Source organism: Pteropus alecto, unplaced genomic scaffold, assembly GCF_000325575.1.
Source record: "Pteropus alecto unplaced genomic scaffold, ASM32557v1 scaffold86, whole genome shotgun sequence".
Classification (NCBI taxonomy): domain Eukaryota; kingdom Metazoa; phylum Chordata; class Mammalia; order Chiroptera; family Pteropodidae; genus Pteropus; species Pteropus alecto.
In genome coordinates, this window is record NW_006442109.1 from 284499 (window position 1) to 291694 (window position 7196).

The 7196-nt window shown below is 38.5% G+C and overlaps 1 pseudogene; it reads right to left on the reverse strand.

Annotated features, from left to right (window-relative positions):
- Positions 1-6716: 6716 nt before the first annotated feature.
- On the reverse strand, positions 6717-6835 carry LOC112469624 (annotated as a pseudogene).
- Positions 6836-7196: the final 361 nt, after the last annotated feature.

Sequence of the window (7196 nt, forward strand, 5' to 3'; positions counted from 1 at the left end):
GGGGTGATAAGGTTAAATAACTTTCCCAAAGTCACACAGACAATGAGACGAAGTGCTGGGAATTAAACATAGAGTTTGGCCCCAGTGCTCTTACGCTTAACCACTCAGCAATACCACCTAGAAGACCCACCACAAAGTGTTATAGGGACTCATGAGGGAGACATTTATAGACTGAGAACTGAGAGAATTCTCCTGGGAGCCAAAACCTGTGCTCAGTCCTGAAGGCAGAGAAGGAGTTAGATAGGGGAAGAAGGGTAAGGGGTGGAAAATGGGAAGCTTAATCCAGAAAGGGAAATGAGATGTATAAATACACAGAGGCAAAGGGAAACATGTCAGGGTTAAAGATCTTTGAATTTTGGTTGAACTGAGCAAGGGGATTGCAAGCAGAAATAGACCTAAGAATTAATACTGGAGAACTTTCTGAGTCATGAGAAAAAGAATTTGATTTTGAAGGTTAAGAGAAGCCAGTAAAGAATTTTAAGCAGAGATCAGGGCGACAAATTTTGTGTTTCAGAAAGATCATTCTGTATAGGGAATCCCTGGCAAGAAATTAGGGCCCAGGGTGTGGCAGCAGTGTCAAATGTGAGACTGGAAGGCTAGTTAGGAGATAGTGCCTTGGTCTAGTAAAAAATGACAAGGATATAGACTAAGAGAGTGGCAATGGGGATGGAGAGGAGAGAATTGACTTGAGAGATGTTAAGGGAAGTGGTAGGAGGCTGATGACTGATTGAATGTGGAGAGTAAGGGACAGGGAGTGTCAATGGTAACATAACATTTATGCATTTCATCCGTACATGATGCTGGTATTCATTCGGCTAGAGAAAGCAGGGTGGAAGAATGGGACAGGGCTGGGAAGGACAAGAAAGATAATGAGAGCAATTTAGAACACACTGAGTTTGAAGTAACTATGGGGCATCCATATAATCTGGCAGGGGCGTGGTTAAATGAGTCTAGAGCTCAAAAGAGAAGCTTGTGTTGGGGGAAATGAGCTATTGAATCCTCCTGTGGTATTCGAGGTTATGGGGTTGGGCCAATTTTTATCTCTTGATCCAAATCCACTCTTTAATACTCACTTTCAGATGCTGGAGCTGGGACTCTGCAAACCACATTTCTGCTTTGCCAGTTGCCTCCTTCTTAGGCTCTGCCCATAGAGGGAGAAAGATCATTGCAAAGCTGGAGAGGGAGAGGGGTGTGAGTCCCCTGCAGCCTCGCTTCTTCACTCCAGCTGCTGCAGCCGATTCCAGTAGCAGCTGTTGGGTCCAGTGTGCAGTTTTCCTAACACTTGCTGAAACAACTTCCTCTTATCCCCACTGAGAGACACCAGCAGTGCCCAGCTATGCCCCCTCCCTGAGGCCTGGGTCCCACCCCTTTGGAAGGCTTCTTTCTCTAAGTTCTAGTTTCAATAATTCCAACCTCTTCCTTTGTTCTTTCAGCCCTAGAGGCGGAGTTGCTTTCCGAGGGTGCTACCTCTGCCATCCTTTCAGTTACCTAGTTAACAACTTTATGCCTAGTTAAATTGTATTAATTTCCCATGGTTAAAGTAGTTACTTTAACTATTGTAGGGTGAATATGGGCACCCAAGGAAAGTGTAGAGGGGAATGAAAGAAGAGCATTTTGAAAAGGACCACCTACATTTAAGGACTATCAGCCCAAGGAGTGGGCCAGGGAGGCACTGGGGAATCCAGAAGAGTTTGCATCTGCCAGCAGAAAGAATCAACTAAGAACAGAAAGAACAGTCAGACCAGAGTGACAATTATTAGTGGAGAAAGATTCCTAAGAAGTGGTAGGAGTAACCTTGTTCCTTGAAATGAAAGGAAATGAGTGAAGGTGAGTGAGGAGTAGATAAGTCTTCGAGTGGGAGGTCATCTACTGAGAGTCTAGGATGTGGGGACGTGATGTGCTCTGAGAGAGGAGGAGGCTTGCAATAGCCTCTGAGGAGGATGGAATCGAAGGCTGGCCAAGGGCATCCTGTGGGACAGTGCTGAAGGTCAAGGGGAGGAGAACAGTTAGAGAACTTGAATTTGAGGTGGCTTCAGTTCACAGAACTGAGTGTGTTCTTTGCCTGTTTTATGTTGTTAGGGCATAGTAGCATAAGTCAGACAATGGGATTAATCCAGGGAAGGAGTTTGCTAGTGCTCAAAATAAATGTGGATATCAGCAAGAGAAGGATTAACCATGGAGGACCTCAGGCCTATGTTGGTTAGAAAATGAAGTGAAGCTTATGGGGAGTGATGTACAGAAACACACAATTCTGTGTCAGTTCATGACTCTGTGTGTAGGGTTTAAATCTCTTCTTTAATTAAAGGCATAAAAGGAAATTGTTTCAAATGTGCTCTGGTCAGAGAGAAAAAAATTCTCATAGTGACTGGACACTAGTTTTAATCTTAATAAAATGTGGTGGCTCATCCTTAGGTCCAACCAATTTACAAATTACCCTTGTCAAATGGCTTATAAATCTACATATATAAAATTCCTCATTTATTCTAGGTAAAGAACTGTTTTTGAGAAGGCAGTGGATGAAAAGCTTAGAAAACTTTAGAAGTCTTCAAATATGAAGAATCAGGGATATTATTGTAACAAGGCAGGTCTACTTGAATCCTGTTTTACTTTAAATTTTCTTAGAGCTCAGATCAAGTCTGATAAACACTTTAGCTTAGGCAAATAATGATGGTAATAAAATATTATGCCACTGCAAAATACACTAAGTGCCCAGGCTTCCTAACTTTTCCAATTATTTTCTTGTAAATGCATTTCTATGGAGGTAATTTCCCCTTAGGACAGAACATAATTTTAAAAACTTGTATTCACTGCAGCCCTATAAATTACCGTTTCCCCTTAATGTTGGCAAGTTGTGATTTATTTTAGGAAAATCGCAGACTTCACTAGGCTTGCTTTACTGTGTATGTACTTCCCTGGGGCTCACAAGACTTTTTTACATATCATTTGTGGAAAGAATAGAAGCCATTAAGTTCATAAATTAATTTACACATGAATTCTTAGTTTACTATGATTCGTCATATATTTTGTACAAAATGGCTGTAATATTTGCATTATCCATAAAGAACTGAAATATACAACTATTAGTATTTTTAGAATAAAGCTCTATTATTGCTAAATATCTTCAAATTTCTTTTTCATTTTTGCAATTCTGATTATAAAAAGGCATTTATTAATGTTATATCTGGGACTTACATTTTCATTGATGTGGAATTTATTTTAACCCTTATCTCATCACAGATTTATCTAAGAAGGGCATAAGAAAAATGGTTAAGCTGAAATAAGAGTAGTTTAATTTAATCACAGAGGAATTCGAAAATAAAATGTATCCAGAAAAATGTATGGAATAGTAAATGTAGCATAAAATGGAGAAATGTTAAATGGTTTAAGGCGGGGAGAAAAGGTCTACCATCCTGAATTACAACTACTCTATCACCTGAAGTGTCAGAATTGTAGCACTGGGGGCCGTGGTGGTGAACATTGTAGGAATCATCATAAATCCAACAAAAAAGAAGTTACTTAGTAGAGAAAACACTCGAGTCAGACAAATATTGGTTCAAAGTCTAGCTCAGCCACTTACCAGATTTTGTCTGAAAAATGGAGATTAAGTAATTCCCTGTCAAGGTCCTTGTGAGAAACTGTTGTGATCACAGGTGTTAAGTGCTGGCACCTGGGGAGGTTGGTGCACAGTGGTCTCCTGCTTTGATGGTTCCTGACTTCCTCTAGCTTCAGGTTCCGACCTCCCAAATGACTATCTGGAGAGACATCAAGTAAGATTTTGCTAGAACGTAAAGGGCAGATGACACCAACAGGCCATCATTCTTTGACTGATTATAAACTTTAAAATGTGGAACTGTTTACACTTTGAACACCTGGTATAAAATGTGTGATAGAGAAAACAAGTTTGTTCCAGAAGCTGTCTTCATTAAAGAAAAAGAAGATGGTAATGGCACCATAATTCCTATAGCAATGCCTTGCTATAAAAATCCCCAAGTATCATTACTTAATTTGGAAACATGGCTGAAAAGGTAGTCTCAAAAAGCAATCGGAATAATCAATAAAGTTGGAATGATTAACACAGTTATTTGAAGCACACAAGAGCAAATTCTCTTGTCAGAAAAGCCTGGCTTAATAATTCCTTTGCTATTACATCTGATTATCCTGGGACTAGTAGTATGATTATTTCATTTGACTGTTTATCAGGTCTATCAAAAAAAATCACAGTTGTGCACCACTGGTTCAAGAAAGGCTGCCCTGCGACCTTCTCCACAGCAGCTGTTTATTTCTCTGTTTCTCATCAACTTGAGTCTGAAGTACATGACAGTTTGTGAAGGATCTTCTTATGAGTAAACTTGGTGAGCACACAGCGCTGGTTTCATCAACCTCTCCTCAGTTCTTGTTTCTCTTCTTTATGTCAATCTTGACTCCCCTGTGAAGATCTGTATCACCCACACCCTCGCTTCCACCAATAGTTCTTGGCAGGTAGCTCCAGAATGTCTAGCCTGGACTTATTATCTGTGCTCCAGTCCCCATTTCTCCTTGTCTGCTAGACATCTTCACACTAGTATCTCACAGGTACCTTAAACTCCTCAGAGCCAAAGCTGATCTCATTATCCTTCCTCTTAACTCAATTTTCCTATTTCGTGACATTCTTATATCGAGATACAGGCTCAAAAGATTTGGATTCTCTTTTAAAGTTTCCAAAATTTAAGCAGTCGCTGTGCTCTATATAGTCTACCTTTGTAAAGCCTTTCAAATTGACTCCTCACTTAAATTTCTATACTTTCTGCTTACCTCAGGTTCTCATTACCTTTCCTTAGGACTATTGCGAAAGCCTTCCAAAGAACAGCCCAGTTTTCTCCCATTCTATATGCTCATGGCCAAGCACAGCTCTAATGATGCTCCAAAATCTTTGCAATTCCTTCTTGCTTGGGGAATCTAAGTTCTAACTTCTCATCCCACACCAAAAGCTCTCTGCATTATGGGTCCAGTCTACTTTCTGCTCCTTTATATTTGCCTATAAGCCAACCAAACTACTTGAACATTTCAAATATATTGTATCATATATTTAATCCTTACAACATATAATAGTATTATTTTGCCCATTTCACAAATAAAGAAACTGAGTCTTTGGAAAATTCAGGTAAGTCATCCAAAGTCTTATGATTAGTAAGTAGCATTGAGAAAATTTAAATCTGAACTCCCCAAATAAACCCTATGCTTTCTTGCTTACCTGCCTTCATTTCTGTATTTTCCTTAGAAAGAGTAAGCCAATTCTGCAATGTCTTCTCCACATACATTTGCATATCAAAATCTTACTCATCCTCGAAAATACACATCAAATGCCACTTCTTTCTTGAAGTTTTTCCTGATTTCCTCAACTGGTGGTACTTTGTCCTTCATCTTAATGGCCGCACACTAATACATGCCTGGCATTAGTGTTTGGTGAGCTTGTTTAGTCTCATCCTCATCACAGGGGCTGTGGGTTTTTAAGGACAGTGGCCATAGTTAGTCATATTTTTATCCCCTGCACTGAACACAAATCTGGGCATGTTCTAGATGTTCAATGAATTGTCCAATAAATAATGAGGAAAAATGCAACACTAGCATTGGCAAAATAATGGCAGAAATTCCCTACAGTGTAGTCCCTGTGTCTTCACTGGAAATCATGGTCTTCTTTCCAGCAGCTAAGCCATTAAACATGACACGAAGGAGGAGAGGGTGTCTTACCGAAAGGCTGACTTCTGACATTAATTGCCTGATTTCTGTGGTTTGTACATCTGAATAACATAGACGTTTTCTTAGATGACCAGTACACATAGTTGCTGACCAACTGATTCTTTTTCCATAAGTCAGAGGTGAGTTATCACCAATTCTTGTTTTGTGCAAGAAATCATGTAGGGATGTTGGCAACAAAATGGACTCTTTTCTAAGTCCATGAAATCAACAATAACCAATTATGTTGTCTACTTCATACCTTCACAGTAGTGTCTCACAGGTACCTTGAACTGTGTTAATCAGTAATGAAACCTGGGGTTTCATAACATTAAAAAGCAGTCAAAATGATATGATCCAGTTATTCCACTCCAGATGAAATATATCAAAGTACAGGTCCATACAAAAACTTAAGCAGCATTATTCATAATAGCCAAAAAGTGGAAATAACCCATTAACTGATGAATGGATAAACAAAAGTGGTATATCTCTATAATTGAGTACTATTCAACAATAAAAAGGAATGAAACAATGATACATACTACAACATGGATGAACTATGAAAATATTATGCTAGGTAAAAGAAGCCAGTCACAAAAGACCATATATTATATAATACATTTATATGAAATGTCTAGAATTAGGCAAATCTAAAGACACAGAAAGTAGATTAGTGGTTGTCAAGGGCTGGAGAGGAAAAAAATAGGGGAAAATGGGAAGTGACTGTTAATGGGTATGGAGATTTTTTTTGGAGTGATGAAAAAGTTCTAAAATTGTGATGATGACTGCATAATTTGCGAATATACTAAAATCCATTGAATTGTATACTTCAAGTGAATGAATTGTATGGTATGTGAATTATATCTCAATATAATTATTTTATATTGTTATTTTAGTGCTTTTTTTTTTTTTTTTTAGGTGAGGCAACCCTTGATTGACCTCACTGATTGCAAGGACCTTGTCAGTTTACAATCCCATATTTCTTTACTTTTTAAATTTTTTTACACCTACAGCACCTGGTCTTCCTAGGTGGTCTCCCATCCAAGTACTAACCAGGCCCGACCCTGCTTAGCTTCTGAGATCACGTGGGATCGGGCTTGTTCAGGGTGGCATGGCCATAGACTAAAGCTGTTATTTTAAAAAGCAGTCAAATGACATCAAGGATTCTTACACGATGAAGAAATAAGCTAGTCAATGGTTACATAAGCCGCTAAAAATTCTTTTTGAAAGAGGAAATTCAACATTTGAATAGGTACCTATCAAACTTTCTCTTCCTTAAAACATATTTTAAGAAAGCAAGAGAGATTAAAAGAAAAAGATATTTAGTTCTTTGCTCAGTCCCCTGTACATTTTACTTTAATTGAAGATTATACTTTGGTTAGGTCAGTCAGGAAATATTTTTTCAAAAATAGCTTTACTCTTCCATATCTCCAAAAGGCAAAAATAAATATTTTATAATTTGGATAATGGGGAACTTTTATTTT